Raw genomic sequence first — 16381 nt, forward strand, 5'->3', positions numbered from 1 at the left:
TTTTGTTAGCCGTGGGACTCGACCATCGCTATCATGCTGCGTCCACGCAGCATTCATATTCTCCGTTCGGCTGTGCCTTTTGAAACCCGGAATGCTGACAATCTTGTGTCGCCGCTCAACAGCAACCGCGCGCTGTTGCTACTATCTTCCAGTAAACCCAGCGTTTTTGCACTACTGTTCACTGTTGAATTGTGTCCCCAGCCCTTTCCGTTCCGAAAGTCTTAAGACTCCAGATCTGTCGATTTCGTATTGCATATGGCCACCTTCTCTTCGTGCGGTATATGCCTAATCTCTTTTGTCTGTCAAGCCTTCTTCTGCAGACGCTGATCCTTTTCCATTCAATTGCTTCAGTGCTTCTGACCACGTAGATCACGACCTGATGCTGCCACCTGTACCAGCGGTTGTAACGAGAGTAGCCTGCCTCTAGCGGCGATGTAGCCGATCGTTTCAGCATTTGCAGTTTCGTCTCCCGTGACCTATAACTGAACTGTGTAAACAACTGCACGGTTTGAAAATTTCGCAGTCAAAATTCGCAGAGTGCTCATCGACCGATTAAATTGTTAAGTACGAGGTCAAGTTGAAATCGTTGGATCGACATCCACATTGTTCCTTACCGCAGCGATGTTGTGGCTCGTTTGTTCGAATCGTGGTCTCCCGAGCCTCATTATCTGCAAGCAAGCAAGTCTTTTCAAATTTCTTGGTCAATTGCGCCGGTGTGCTGTGCGTCTTTCGCAGAGTGCCGTCATAATGGGTTTTCTATTTCGTTAGTGAGTTCTTACGAAAAATAAGCTCTATTCCAAACTGTAGGTTCCTTCGTGATAAACCCCAAACGTCGTTGTGTTCATCGCTTGATCGTTTGCTAGCTTTTGCTTATTTGCAACCTACGGGCGCAATTAGCCGAAAGCTTCGTGCTCTCTCTCTCTCTCTCTCTCTCTACATATATATATATACGTTAGTTGGGTAGGTAAACTGGTTTCTCCAAGCTCTATCCTGTATCCTGCGTACCGGAAAATTGTTTATTTAAACAGGTGCATATATGTGTTTCGAGTGGCCTAGTAGTTATTGAAAGCTCATTCGTTTTTTTTACAACAAAGGGTACGCTTATCTGCTTTAATGAATAGCAGTAGTGAACTACAGTGCTGTTGTTCTGAGCCTGCTATGAGGGCGTGGAAAAAAATAGTTCGCCGATCAAAGGCTAGGGATTTCATGGGTTCGTTTTTACCAAACTTCGCGTCTCGCCCTAATTATTTATTCATTTTCATCAATACTACACGACACGCAGTACTTTAATACCATAGCTAGCAGATATCTTTCAAACTTCTAAGGACTAGGGACAAGGATTGCTCAGTATATTGGTTAATCTTTATTTTTAAAATTTGTGTAGAGCAATTATAATAACGTACATGGTCATGTTTCATTGGGACAAAGCTGAAAAGCACGGGCGCCCAGGTTACCTTTACCGGTGCATCTGGCCGTGACCACGAGACACATTGCATCGTGGGTTTCCGACTATGCGAACGAAATCTAATGGTAAAACTTTGTGTCAAACATAGTTGTATTATAACAATTAGTGAGCTTAGCAAAAAAGAAAAGCATTCAGCTTCGTCTGTCCCAGTCAGAGCAAACTTTACTGCGAGTTCCCGGTGTTCGAAATCTAGTTCTTGAGAGTGGAATCCGCAGATACAGTGGCATAAAACTAAAATAGATTTTTCATTAATCATCGTGTAGCGTCTATACAGAACCACATAGTAAAAGGTCAAGACGTAGCTAAGGTGCAAGCTTTGCAGAAAAATACATGAACACACCTTTTACTTCCATCGCGGTTGGTCTACTCTGTCAGGGCCTAAGGTCGACCCGAAGTCTAAATCTCAGTGGATAGAGGGTGAGCGTCAAGAGTAACAGGTAGTTTATAAGAAAGTTGTCAGATCAGAAGTAGGACTAAGTCAATATGTCGAGGTTCAACACTTTCTCAAACGTTCTCGATGTATAAGTTGGTGGGCATTTTTCTGGAAGACAAAAAAACACACTTTTTTTTCATAACTTTCCAAATTGATTGAGGTATTCCTTTCCAATTCAGATTTTCTGATTAGATAAAGTTTTTTCAAATAACACTTTACACTATTAGTGTAGATCTCAAAAATTGACTTACTTTATAATTTAATCTGATTACCGAATCTAGATCGTTCTAGCCTGCAAAAATCGTATAAAAGGCAACCCACCAATTCTGTCACCACTGAAGCAGTTCGTCAGCCTTCTGAGCGCGAGTATAGAGCTGCTGGTTTGCGAATTTTTCCTGAGAAGACTGCCCAGAGCAGCTAGTGCATAAAACCAGCCCACTACTGACCTAAACATTTTTTTTCCTATTCCAAGTCGATGGAAACGTCATGCCAACGTTTGGGCGATAGTTTCGACGATTTACGCTTGTTAGTAAACAGAAAGCGTCCGAATGCCATAAATACGAGATCTCTGGAACTGCGTGAGATGTGTACTCCTGTTGGATCGAATAGGCTTTTTGACATTTGCAAAAGACAATTCTACAGTGCGCGTAGAATTAACGATGAAAACGAGCTATAAGGAAAACCCAGTGCGAAATGACACTGTCGCTTGTGTTTTGTGTCCTCTTATGCGGATGACGTCTGATCAGTTGATGGCAGTACAATTATTAAATCATAAGTCACACCACCTACCTGGTCAACAGTATAAAATTCTTAGAAAAAAGTTCAGCAAATTAAAGAGCGCCTCTGGTCCGGCAATTTGGTAGGCGTCGACAAATCCAAACGACAATGAGCGACTAGATTGGAAGTAGTATTCTATAAGACATTTCAAAAAACAATGCTTATTATTAGAAAATTAAGGTACTCTAATAGCTGGAAAAGCGAATGCTTGCGTATATGCTCAAAAAAGTTTAATGTTGTTACGCCCAGTTTCCTAGACAAAGTCAAGCCAAATCTGTTAAGAAACTAAAACGTTTCCTAGTAAACATTTGGAACCTATCCATGTAACCTTTTACGATAGCTTTGATGAGTGTATGGAGCTTCATAGAGACTAAGCCTTTGAAAGTATCTTAAGGACCTAAATGAAAAGAGACTAGACTAGACGACAGTACCCGAATTCCAAAAAGAATAGTCATTCATCTGGGAACAAGTCGTATGACAGCATCGTAGCAAAAAAGGCTGCGAGAGACAAAGACCTCTACCGAGTTCAGGCACTTGGAAGAACTGTTGCAGTTTCCTTTTGATGAGGAAATCAGCAGCACAAACTTCAATTTTAGAACTTGCAATATAGAAACAAAAATCAAGCACACAGTACTATTTTGAAAAGAGGGAAAACGCAGAAGAGTTATGAGCAGAACTTGACATCGTCAACAAGATTCACTCTTAGCAATTTCATCATAGAAAACCTTCAAGCGGACAAGGACTAATAAAAATTACTGCAATGCAATAAAAATGCACTATATAAATTTTATAGCATTGTATTATATTTAAAGTATATTTCCCTATCCAGTTTTGTTACCTGTTAATGGCATTCAACACATCGATAAATTAATATTAACGAAATATATATCCGTGCTGCATATTAAACTGTCACCCGTATCAATGCTTTAGTCACGGACGCGGTAACTGTTTTCTGTCATCTAATGGCTTAATACTTATGTTTAACAACTGCATGCCTGTTAAGTATAATAGAATTATTATCGTAATGCTTGCTAGTCCACTTGCGACAGAATTTTCCGATGAACTGATCGAAATGTTGAAAGTCGAATAGAAACGAAAGTTTGAATTTCTAGAAGAAACCCTATATATTATTGGCTCTGACGTTCGAGACACGCTAGACAATATTGCCTAGCCGAACCGAAGAGCCTCTAAACCAAACTCTTGAGAGAACCCAAGTGTATGATCCCAGTCTTAGTATTACTCATGCTAACCGTCTGAGAAGTTTAAGTGGATGGCGACTTTGTAGTTCAGCAATTTAGGCTGAGGTCGTCAACGTCACGAAGTTACGCAATCAGAAAGTATGCGGCCCTGACTGAATCCGTAGAGAACACAGCAAAGAGACTATAACTTCTGCGTATTTTGAGACGAGCCTGTTCAACGCTAGCTTGGATGAGGGGAAAATTTCATAAGTTTGGAGAGGCTGCATAATACCCGTTATCATAAAAAGTAGGAGAAACTCGAATGATCTAATATTTTTCATGAACAAAATTGAAGAAATGCTGCGTCATCAAAACCACCCTTTTACTCCACCTTTGTTGACTTCTAGGCTGCGTTTGATTACGGGTTAAGAAGCATCCTAACAAAGCTGACACAGTAACGGGTGTTACTCACGGTACTTGGGTTGCTGAAAGACATCCTTCAGAGAAATTCTGTTATAATCGTAGATAATGGAAAGGGTCGTCGTCAGGCAACAGGTCTGTGTAAAAGGACAACCAAGGTGTCTTAGTATTTTCAATCCTCATTAGCGATGTGCCCTCACTAGTCATACAATAGCAGTCTTTTATGAAGTTTATTGTTAATCTTGTCTCGTAATGTGCAGCAAAAGCGAACTCCGCCCACAAGAAACTGTACTAACACTGCAAAACCATGTCAGAGAATGAAGCGTTCAAATATAAAGAAAAGTTATAAATTCCAAGAGAAGAGGCTGGTTTATAAGTGTTGATTTGTTTCATTTGAACGGGGAAGTCTGAAGATAATTAACTCTTTCACGAACCTCGGGTACCTCGTACCTCAATAACATGTAAAAGCTGTTTCATAACACACATCGAGAAGAGTCAGGAAGGCAACGGTAACAGTAGTCACTATTGAAAATCTATGAAAGCAGTCGGTGCTTACCGCGATCAAACTGTTTAATTTAAAGATCGCATCGACTGCCACTTATGGTATTCAAATCGGCCGAACAATTTAACGATGAAAAATAAAATGAAGAGATTTGAATATGATAAATAGAATTAAACCTGCGTTACTGAAGTTAACACTTGGTTTTTGCACTTTATTTCGAAGTCACCTTGTGTATCTGCTGGCCGGGATTACGAAGAGACACGGGGATAAAAAAAACACATCGCCAGCGATGACTGATGATGATTGGAGATAGCGGGACCAGTAGAAGTAATCGTTACATTATTAGCTAACCAGGATAGCACTATACAGATTTCATCATTTGAAATGAGAAATCCAGGGATATAGAAGCTAGGCCAGAAATGCAGTTTTAAATTTTGTAAAATCATGTGCAATGAATATTACTCTGGGCAATGCACCCAAATCAGTACGTCCCTATCTCAAATACCTTGTTTTTCAAAATGAGATCAAAATTTCAACAACGTTATAGTTACGTACATCCGGACATTGGTACCGATTTTATATTTATGTGTTTATACGAATGGTCAGACTATCCTGAACGGCTATCAACATAAGGTAGTTAAGATAGTCAGATTTTACTAAATGTATATTCATGCATATGTGAAATAGTAATAAAAAGTTATTTTACAAAAGATTTTTCTATCAGAAATTGAGGTGCGAAACTTACATAAAAATTACAAACAAGGTGGCTAAGGTGAACAATAACCTTTGATGACATCACGAAGCGTTTAGTCAATAGTAAAACCAAGAAAATAGCGTAGAATAACAAGCGATATTTTTTATATAGCTAATAGGTTTACGTTAAAAAGCACACGCTATCCGTTTATATCTCATTCTAATTATGCTGCCACACCTAGCCTAACGTATCATACGAACTAAATACAGTTACCTCCTTGTAATTATCTTTCGATTCCTAATCCCTCACATTTTTGCAGTTATTTCATCACACCGTTCTAACATGAACAGATCTTATTCGCTTCATGCCATAGATTGATTGCAGACCTGCAGCTTTACAGTTATCCGGCTACAAGTCAACTCAGGTCCTGCAGCATTAATTCCGTTAACTCGTAACAGCTGTCCTATTACGAGATTCTATTTCTTAGATCTAGTCAATCGATACCCTGCTTCAGGTACCTCGCAAAAAAAACACTCCTCCAATCCAAAAATATCATTCAAGGGTCGAGAATATCGTTTGTATCTCACCTATGCTGAACAATGCCAACAAAATCACCATTTCGCGACCAAAAGGCGTAAATGATAAACAACGAAGTATGTCCATTTCGTGGAGCTAGGAAAAACAGACATCTTTTTCATTTACATTTATAAGAAATTTTCGATGGTTGTTGAACAAATCGTTGAAAATGGCCAACTTCCCTAACTTGCCGCTCTATGGGAGAAAAATACTACCTTTGGAAGAACATATGTATCTGAACACAAGTACTTTTTGTTCGTTGTTAATGCTAACATTTTTGTTTACTTACTTCTATATATACCTTTGTATGTTCGTTAAATTCGTTGTGCAATGAATGAAATTTTATCTTAAATTTAAACAAGAGTCTACTATCATAAAAAGCTTCAGATGAACAGGAACTGCATTTTAAACACCTACTCTATTATGCCTTTTGCCTAGGTCAAACGGCTACCAAAATAGCCGGGTACGGCGAGAGTTTTATAGAAAGAGGATTGCTTAAAACTGCTATAAAAGGTTTAAGGCCAGCATCTTTGAACCGAAGGGCGTACCCCGCCCCGCTCGACCATCTAGGGTCGCTGAGGACCAATTGAAGACACTTTTGAGAAAAGACAAAAAAATTCTGAATTAGGCGAGAAAATGGACTGTAGACATATGAATATGGACAGGCACCGTAAACGGGAATTATTAAAACAAAATGAAGAGTTTCAGTGCCTCATGAGCTGAGTGAAAATCACAAAGGAACATGAAAGCGGCCTTTCAGCATCTCACTCGAGACTGAGCGACACGCAGCCACCATGGCAACCGGTGAGGAGATGTGGTTTCTCTACGCCGCTACAAAATAAAAAAAAGAATGCAAAGCTTCGTGAAATATGTCTAAGATCTTTTTTCCAAAACCCGTCTGCTTAGATTTTGAGCTAATCCGTTTGGGCTAACATAATACAAGTATCAAGGAACTTGGTTTCCGAGCTAGATTCGCGAGAAACCATTGCCCGTTTTCTGTACATCGCTGCCCTCTCTGACTTATATATATAATATTATATCCCATCTCTAAGACATTTACCGACTACGTCAACGTGAGTTCACTATCATTGCAAGGTTTACTCCCGAACCAACCCCTCGAGCAAATCGTGAGATGACCTTGTACGGGCACAATTTAATTACTCACTAAGTACGCTAATGATTGCACGGCCTTTGCACTCTGTATTTCCCGACAGCTTCCTTAAAGGGAAGAGCTCCTATCTCGCTTACGCTATTTCCTTTTATCCCTTGCATTTGTGCCCTTTTTCATTCATCCTCTTCTACACATCAGTCATTTTCACAATTGTTTCCAACTGGTCCCGCAACATAAAGATGAATGTCGGGAGCACAATTCGTGCGTACAACTTAAGATCAACCATGCCATTTCCAGAATTACGTTCACGCTTCTGTCTGAGGCCTCTTCCAAAATTTTTTTTCCATTTTGTTGAATTGGCAGAGTGATTCGCTCTATCACGGTCCTAGCAGTAGGGATTCTTTTTGCATGTTTTGGTTCCAATCCCAGTTGCTTGCATCGTGGCAATTTTTCATCGTTACGACGTAATCAGAGCATTCGAAAGTTTTATATCTGATCCCTTTTTAGCATAAACACGGAACGGAGACTAACTCGATGATCTAATGGGCGCCATCTTGGACTCCGCATGAAGATTCTATTGGCGGCTGCGCAGCCCCTAACCTGAACCATAGAAAACCACCGTCCAATACTGCGGTTATAGGTTCGTTTACCACGAAATTTTTTTTTGCTTATTTCAGTAGCCATAGAGTTCTCGTCCTTATTTGTAATTTCTTGTAGGTTTCTACCTGACAATTTGTTTCAAAAAGTAGTGTCGACATACGCTGGTAGACCTGCTGTTCCCTCAAGAATTTCGACGAATACTTGCAAAGCACGGGATCGGGTGTCTTTTACTTTAACTTTGACGTCACCGTTTCTCACTGTTGGTTCCTGTGGCAGTGACTTTTTACTGCGCTAGGTCAACGCCCTGTTGTACTTTAGTGTTGCCAAAAAAGTGCCTTTTATTAACGATTCCCTGAGTTATGTACATTACGCTGTGTTTGCTAATGCACCGGTAAGTTTATTGCCTGCAGGCGATATTGTATATGCCCATACACCAATATTTGGTAACACACAAGCTGTTTCCAGTACTATAGAGCAAGCGATAGTTTTACTGCTGTTTTAGTTACGCATTTAATAGAGAAATACGTATTTGTATAACGCTTTCACTTCTAAATATTCAGTTTTTGAATGTTACATCGCTTCGGATATTTTATTTATGGACGTTTTATTTCGATTAATCTACGTGAAGGGCTTATTTGTTGTATACCAAGATTACTAAAATTTATTAGGTGCTTAATTGGTTAGTAATCACGAGTTCTTATTTGATTAGCGTGCCGTATCCGTAAATATTGGGCAGATCCTACTCTGAAACAGAGTGACCGAAGTTTTTCAAATACTGTGTCAAAGTTTCAAGTCGGCTTGGTTGGTCTGTGATTCTTTGTGTATATAAAATTTCTGTTTTTATAGTAACGATATCGAGTCTCATTTTTTAATTCCCCCTTTATCGTGAAATCTTCTTCTTGTATGTATGGGTTCATCATAAAGTAAAAGGTTTGATGCGTAGCTTATGTCCGAATACACAAACTTAATGAGCATGGTATGTTGCAGCAAAGCACTAGTAATGAAAAGTTTCCTACCCCTCTTAGGTTTTGCCAATGCCCGTGTCAGGGTGTTGGCAAACCGTTTTGTTCATTTGTTCCATTGTGGATAAAAGGGATTGACTGAAAACATTTGACTCAACATTCACCACAAAATATCTTGAATGCCCTCGCAGTAAATTATGATCTTCTGGTTAGAGAAACATTCATCCAAACATTTCAGTTGTACGAACTGTCGTTGAGTTTATCTCTAGAATTTCTGGCCATTTCATGCATGCACCCCCCCCCCTCCAGCAACAAAGTACATTTTCATATTTATTATACTTACATATACGCATCGTTGCATTCTCTGACCATTTGATTTTTTGTTTTTGGAAGACGAATTTTGTGGACTGCAGAAACGAAAATTCAAGAACAAATGTAAATCATTTACTTCTTCAGATGCTGGTATAGCTTTGATGATATTCTACCTTATCTGAATCAAGACTTCTGAATTAATCTTAATTGTTTGATTTCAGATTGTAAAAGAAGATGTGTAGAAGAGCACGCTTCGAGTTTCAGTTTGAAAACGAAATCAGCTATTCTCTAGAAAAACATTCTCGGTATTTTATCGTATTATTTGAGATTATTTCATAGGAAATATGTAAGTATAAGAAGCATATAAGAAATGTATAAGGTTAATTAGGTACGTACACGTCCCTAATAGGTCCGATGTCATAGCATCCATGATATGGTTACAACAACAAGAATTATATTCCTACAATTAGAAAAGCAATCCTATAATTTGTACAAACCTTCTAGCGCTTTTATTATTAAGCACTACTTTCAAAGATCGTCGATTTCCAACTAAAGATATGCTTCGCTTAGATCGATTTAAGAAAAATATTGGTCTCCATTTACTTCAGAAAAAATGGGATGGGCATCGGGTTGTGGGGATCAAAAAGTGCTTCGTTTAGCCTAATGCTATATTCAGCACATAAATGTATTTAGCTTGATTCCTTCTGGATCACAGCGATAGATACTGCATAATCGGAACATTCTATCTTTGTTAACACGCCAAGACTGACAAGGCCTTCCATTTCTCTGGCTTAGGTAAAGAATAGTAAGACACAGAAATTAACATTGAGGGAGAATTTTGCTTTATATGCATTGATGCTCTTATTTCTGCGCAGTGTCTTCGTAGGAAATGAAGTTTGCAATTCTTTTATTCATGTGTCTTTTTTTTTTGTTATTCGTGAAGAAGTTAAATACTTTATACGGAACTACCGGTCCTCCAAAGTGCCTCATCTTTCTATGACCATGCTGCATCTCAAGAAGCTCTGTTTTTGGTTCAGTTCCTAGCCTCAGCATGAACGTAATGAATCGTTCGCTACATCTATATTGCCTTATTTATTTATATGCATATATATAGTGCAATTGGATTCATGCAGGTGTGATCATATCAAGATCTCCCAATCTTTAGCAGTTATTATTTTAAAAGCCAACTCCTATTTTTGGATGCAAGTTGTTTCACGATATACTCGGGGTGTATCAGAATTTCGTGCTGTCGTGGCCTGTAGTTTCACGCATTGAATAGTTCGTCGACTTATATCCTACCGACTTATACCTTGATTTTTCCATCGCGCCTCTTTCTTGCGACCTTTTATGACATATTGTATACGTATGTTTTTTGAAAAAAAATTTCTATTTCCAATGTAAACCACTACATCAAGTACGATGTATCGTCGGGGATTTTATATTGTGTATTTTAGATCTAACATTTTAACGTCTGAAGTCGTTATAAGATTTCGAATTGTTTTAGCTACTTTCGTTACCTTATTTAGTGCTCTTAATTAAGAACTTATCGTGAAGGTGAAGGCCTTCACCTGTTGGATACTTTTGTTGTACGCCAGGTCTATAGCAACACTCTTCTAAGTATTTGATTGCGACCTAACGGATATCGTCGTGATCAAAATGATAGTTCACAACGCAATATTAGACATTTCATTTAATCAGCAGTTATGTTGATCATCTTAGCCAGCTTATGTCTCTTTTAAGATGTCTGTCTAAAATGTTCCGCCGTTATGATCGTCGCAACAAAACTGCAAGTAACGATATCTGTGAACAAACTGACAAGCTAGTTGCCCAAGGAACTGCAATAACACTTCTTTGACCTCCAGTTATATAGCTGAAGGGACCGTTTTGATGGTATGTATGACTTCAGTTATTCCCGAACTTCCGCATCAAGCTTTGAAAATATGAATGAATTTTATCGACGTTAGAGAGATTATAAAAACCCTATTTCATGATGTCCTCACGTCGATTAAACCATTTTTCGAATGTAAGATTATCTTCCTGGACATACGCAACAAAAAGGGAATGCACAATACGAGTTATTGCGAATTTTTCGGCGTCGGATGAGCTAATGACGTTCTCGAGTTATTCTGTAGGAATTCTGCTAAGGTGTCTTTCATAGTTTCACTTCTGCTGTAATTGAGGTGTTCTAGTGTTGAAGTTATTTACAGTTATTTTGTATCATCGCCTGAAGCAGTTTGTCGATCTGGTTTGGTAATAAAATTGAAGTGCCCGTCTTTTGTACTTATGTGTGAGTCCGTCAGTCGTTCATGGCCAATTGTTGTATATGCCTGTAGATTAGTTTTTGCCTATATACAAAGTTCATTTTCAGCGTTGCGCGGCGATTGCTATACTGCTGATTTTATCAGCAATAATATAATAAATACATATTTACTATGTAAATGTTACATGTAATAAAAAAATACATATTTACATGAAAAACGCAATCTGTATGTGCTTATTGTTAGCTATCATGCACAGTATCGGTTTAAGAGACCCATTACTCCCAGTGCTCTTTCATGGGTGTAAAATCCGGCCTTTGAACACCCATCTGAAGAACGCACCTGTTGAAACCTATGAGTCCATCTTCTCTAACTTATTGTATAATTAGAACATCAATAGTCTCACTAGCTCCTCTGGGCCTCCTTTCAGCCCACTGAACTCGGAGGCGATGTCAGTTTAAACCTTATCATCCTTCTCATCTTTTTATCTGCCAACCAACACGCAAAAAGGATTGGCAATTCGAAATTGAAATACGATCATGTTGTAACCCAATATGCTTTCTCAGACTATCTCCTCTGATTCGCACTTATTAATCTTTATACATATCTCTTTCGTATCAGCAAGGCCTGCGATGTGTTTAAGTGTAGGTTGAATCCCAGAGTCCGCCTTTTTCCTCAAGAAGACACAGCGTTTTTGTAGTTTGTGCATGACCGTTTTGGTCGCTAGTTGAAAGTCCGACTAACCTTTGCAATTTTTACCACTACTTTCTTAACATTACCGTACGGGGTTCTTGGCGACTAGTTGTTGACCTCATCCATTCCTATTACGTAGCAATCCAACTGATCTCCGTTAGTATTAGGAAAAGCCAAAACACAGTCTACTTTTCCTTTCGCGTGCCTTTATGTTTCTCCTCTTAAAGAAATGTTGTATAAACTGCATTTCCATCAGATGCAGCATATCCCCTACCGAGAACATTCATATTCGATCCTTGCAACAATCAAATACTTTAGGCTGCTTTGGTCTTCCATCTCGGGGTTACGTTATGCACGTAGAAATGTCCTCCAGTCGTTGACCGTTTGAACCACAATGTTAGCGCCAAAATTTCGTTGCTTCAAAGTCGCTCCCCGTGCATTGGCTGGCTGTGTTTTCAGTTTGGCAAACCGATTCGAAACAGCGACCGTTTACTATAAGGCTCTAAGAAGACTACTGTAAGACAAACTATTTAGAACAATACATGTAATTTCCTTAGTTCGCTTTGTTTAATGCTGGTAGACGTAAGACCGTGGAGATTGGCCTTAGGTTCGGACCGCATCTCTGCATGCCTACCCGGCAGCTATAACGCAGGGCATTCACCATTCTGCAGTGGCAAAAAGAATATCGGCAGATCAGCTGTTTTCGTGCTTTATGTCCAAACGGAATCACTGAATCACTATTCTTCTTGTGAGGCACTGAGGCACACAGGCTAAAGGCAGGGACAACTGAAATTTCACTAATTTTCGAAAACGCTGAGTTAACGTGATCGTCCTCTGCTAAACCGAAACTAGAAGTTTGACGGATATGAACTGATCAATTTTCTCGAGACACATACAAATCGAAACTGTATTTCATGAATCCCCAATAATGTCAACAAAGGCCACCCGCATTCAATGTTGTATGCCTACTAAAGCTTGAAAAATAAACAACTTTGCAGCATAAGTATTTCACGAACTCTTAATAGTTGTTGAGCAATTTGCAAAAAATTATTTGTCAGAATTAAAGTTATGCCTCATAGGAAAATGAAACTTCATTATGGAACAAGTAGCCGTCTAGTTCGACAATAATTTCAAGCGTACGTATCACTTCATCCTATGATGAAACTTTCAGCTCATGATGAAACAGCATTCCTGATGCGATCCACGTTGCACGATCATCTCGGCTCAGATAAAAACGAACATGGATAGACAAACAAAAGATAAACAAAGATATGGGCTCAGTTTTAGTAGTACAATGGAAATAGACAGGTAAATGTTTTTCATATTTACAAGTCGGATGTGAATGAGCGCAATCTTCTATTATTCTGTATGGTTTTTATACACAGGGCACAAAAATAGCTATGCGTACATTGAAGCCACTAGCACAGGTCACACATATTTATACCCGATATTTCATCGATCCTAGTAACTTTTTGTGGATTTCAGATAAATTTGGACAAGAGTGTAGATGTCACAATCTCGTTTAATTAGCGCAAAAACCGCGGTAGATAAAGGTCATCTTTTTGTTGTATTTCGAAATATAAATAAATTGAAGAATGCAAATTGTAATGCTTTATGTTAATGTTAAATAGGCGATAGTTAGCTAGAATATAATGTCGGTTTTTATGGTTACGAATTTTAAACTTTACCTATTTTGTCTTCGTGGCAATCCCTCTTGGAACACAACCATTAGACAACTCGAAAACTTGAGCGGTACCGGCGCAGGGTGGCTACCAAAAGAGAAGTTTTTTGGGTGAGCTAAAGGCGTTCCGCAATGTATTAAATGTGGCTAAGATACCTCATAAATATTCCTTTGTCGACTTCCAAAATAATTTCTTTCTGATGATTGGCAATAAACGAAACCCACTAAGAAATTAATTCCTTGCATGACTTAGCTTAGACATGCTTACCTGTTTACTTGATACAGCGGCACAGGCAACTAGTTTTTTAAGAGTAATAATGTTGAAAAAATTTTAGCGGTTACGAAAGAAATTGTTATCAAATCTCACAATAAATGGAAACTTAAATGAGACACCCTAAACCATTTGATCACAAGCCATTACCCCACTACAATGCAGGCTTATTTTTAAATCGCGGAATTAAACGTTCTCTATGTAGCCCTCTCACTCTGATTTACACTTTATGCTGCGCAGTTTTACTTAATTTGATAATTAAGTAAAAAATTGCACGCAATATTTCGCCATTTCACATTTCTGCAGCTACCAAAGAAAATAACACGTATATTTCAGTTAACTGTTTATTTATTATTACAGAGAAACCCACGTAGCCCTGTACTTACAACATAATAAGTAGGAAAACATACGTCATACAAAGCCGTACAACCAAAAGGAGCCAAAGGATTTAATTTCAAATTCTCTGTTTTAGTTCTGGCAGTTAAGAAACAAAATTGGAGCTTAAATTGCCATACCATGTTAACATTAATAGCGCGCTTCGTTTGTTTTAGGAAGGGATACTCAGACAGAACCATATTTCTCATATTCATTCAGTCGCTTTTGTTGGCACAATTTCTCTCCAATATCAATTCGATGCTCGTTTCGTCCTTCTGCATCGCCTTCTCTGCGTTCGCACCCAACAATTGCAACTGCGATCGTTGTAAACTTCAATAAGTACTATTATATAACAACACAGACACATGCGAAGGATTACTGTTTGTGATACCTATGGCACCGGCAAGAATAGGTGAGTGGGAAGCGGCGAAAGTATGGTAACAAATTCGTAAAGGTGAAGTTCTAATCGCACCTAATTTAGGCCGCAGCGTAAGTTAGAACTTAGCTTATAGCACAAATGGGCACAGTTCTTCTTGATATGCTGCGCTATTTGGAAAGCTTACGTTATCCCCGACGGTTGCGTTGGCCGAATTTAATACGCTACGGTCTATTTGCATAGTTGCAAACTGAGCGAATAATGGCGTACAACATTTGTTATTACTTGACTACAGCAAGATCAATTATATAACAGAAAATATAGATCTAGTAATGCATTACTTTACAGTTCCGTGTAAACTTTGTGATTTACATCGCAACAAGTTTCAGACATTTTGGATATTTTGGTATAGATAGATTGCTACCACTCCAAGTGTGTAAGTACCGAAGAGCGGATCATTTAGAAACTAAACTTAGATATTTAATAGTTCTAAATATATTTAATAATTCTAAGCCAAAAAAGGACATATCATTTGACCTGAAATAAAACTGAAGTTTTCATCATTTTCTATGGCTTCTAAGCTAACAAACCAGAGAGTAATGGTCTTATATACATAATATTAAGTTTTAACGGTAGTTCTTCATCGATGTCGTCCTATTTATTATGCTAGAACTGTTGTATCGTATACACTCTATCAAAAAGTTGCCTGCTGCAATAGCTTACGTCAAAAAAAGTACGGTCACTTTGTTAGTAATCGCAGGAACAAATTTGTGCAATAAAAAGGGCAATAAATATATTAATGCATGCTTTAAAAAGTTGATTTTTACAACAGACATAATAAAGTAAAGAATTCTAAAACGTGTTTGCCAGATGTGGATCCACAACAGTTCTTTCGTCAGGGGGGCATTCTCTGTAAAGTTAACTAATTGTACTTCTTTTTTTTACTTTCTTTTTTTAACACGACACTTACGTACATCAAAATTGATTCCTTATTCTAAAATATTCGCTGTTGCGGTGCATACCTTTGCGCGTAATTTGCAAACATAAATGTAATTGTGACAACGAAAGCAACTGCAATTGGTGAATTAGATTAGTTGCTGGTAAGCATCATACAAATATCACACGTTTTCGTCGACTTTAGAGAGTACCCTTACCCACTACTTGTATGTTCAAAGTTTGGGAGCAAGACATCAATTCTCGTTGTGTAAGTTTCATCTTTCTTTTTATCTTGTGTCGGTCTGCGATTGGCCTTATGATACTAGAACATTCTTCATTTCCAGTAAGTGCCCTCAGGATTCTGCTCATCGTCTCACAATAGTTCTTCCTATAACTGTGAATTTTACACAAAAGCATATTCGACAACATCAATACAGTGACAAGCCATCCAATTTATTTGCACATGTAATATACAGTCCCTTTAAGGAAACCTCGAAGCGTCGAGTTTCTCTGTTGAGCTAAAAATTATATAAAAAGCTAAAGCTGGGACTTGATAAAATAACTGACAACAGGACAGGGGATATACTCCCTTTAGAAGTGCAGAGTTCGGAAAGCAACTGAAACTAACAAATAAGTGTTAATAAGAAAAAAATATAATTTATAGAATAGTACCTGACGTTGAGTAACATTAGGTAATATGAATCGCGATGTGAAAAAGAACAACTGGAGAGCGTAGTCCCATTCACGGGTATACGTAAGCT

General features: G+C 38.3%; 1 protein-coding gene across 2 annotated transcripts in view; it reads right to left on the reverse strand.

The window, feature by feature from the left end:
- The window catches only part of LOC111265999 (uncharacterized), a 67359-nt gene that overhangs the window by 6734 nt on the left and 44244 nt on the right, over positions 1 to 16381 (reverse strand). Inside the window, exon 2 of one of the 2 annotated variants that reach the window (XM_086970750.1) lies at positions 13670 to 13750. The exons of the other annotated variant lie outside the window; for it this stretch is intronic. The gene's annotated coding sequence lies outside the window, so the exon portion shown is untranslated. The remainder of the gene's footprint in view (positions 1 to 13669; positions 13751 to 16381) is intronic. 2 annotated transcript variants of the gene reach the window in all.

The sequence above is a fragment of the Varroa jacobsoni genome, unplaced genomic scaffold, assembly GCF_002532875.2.
Source record: "Varroa jacobsoni isolate VJ856 unplaced genomic scaffold, vjacob_1.0 scaffold_1039, whole genome shotgun sequence".
In the NCBI taxonomy this organism is placed as follows: Eukaryota; Metazoa; Arthropoda; class Arachnida; order Mesostigmata; family Varroidae; genus Varroa; species Varroa jacobsoni.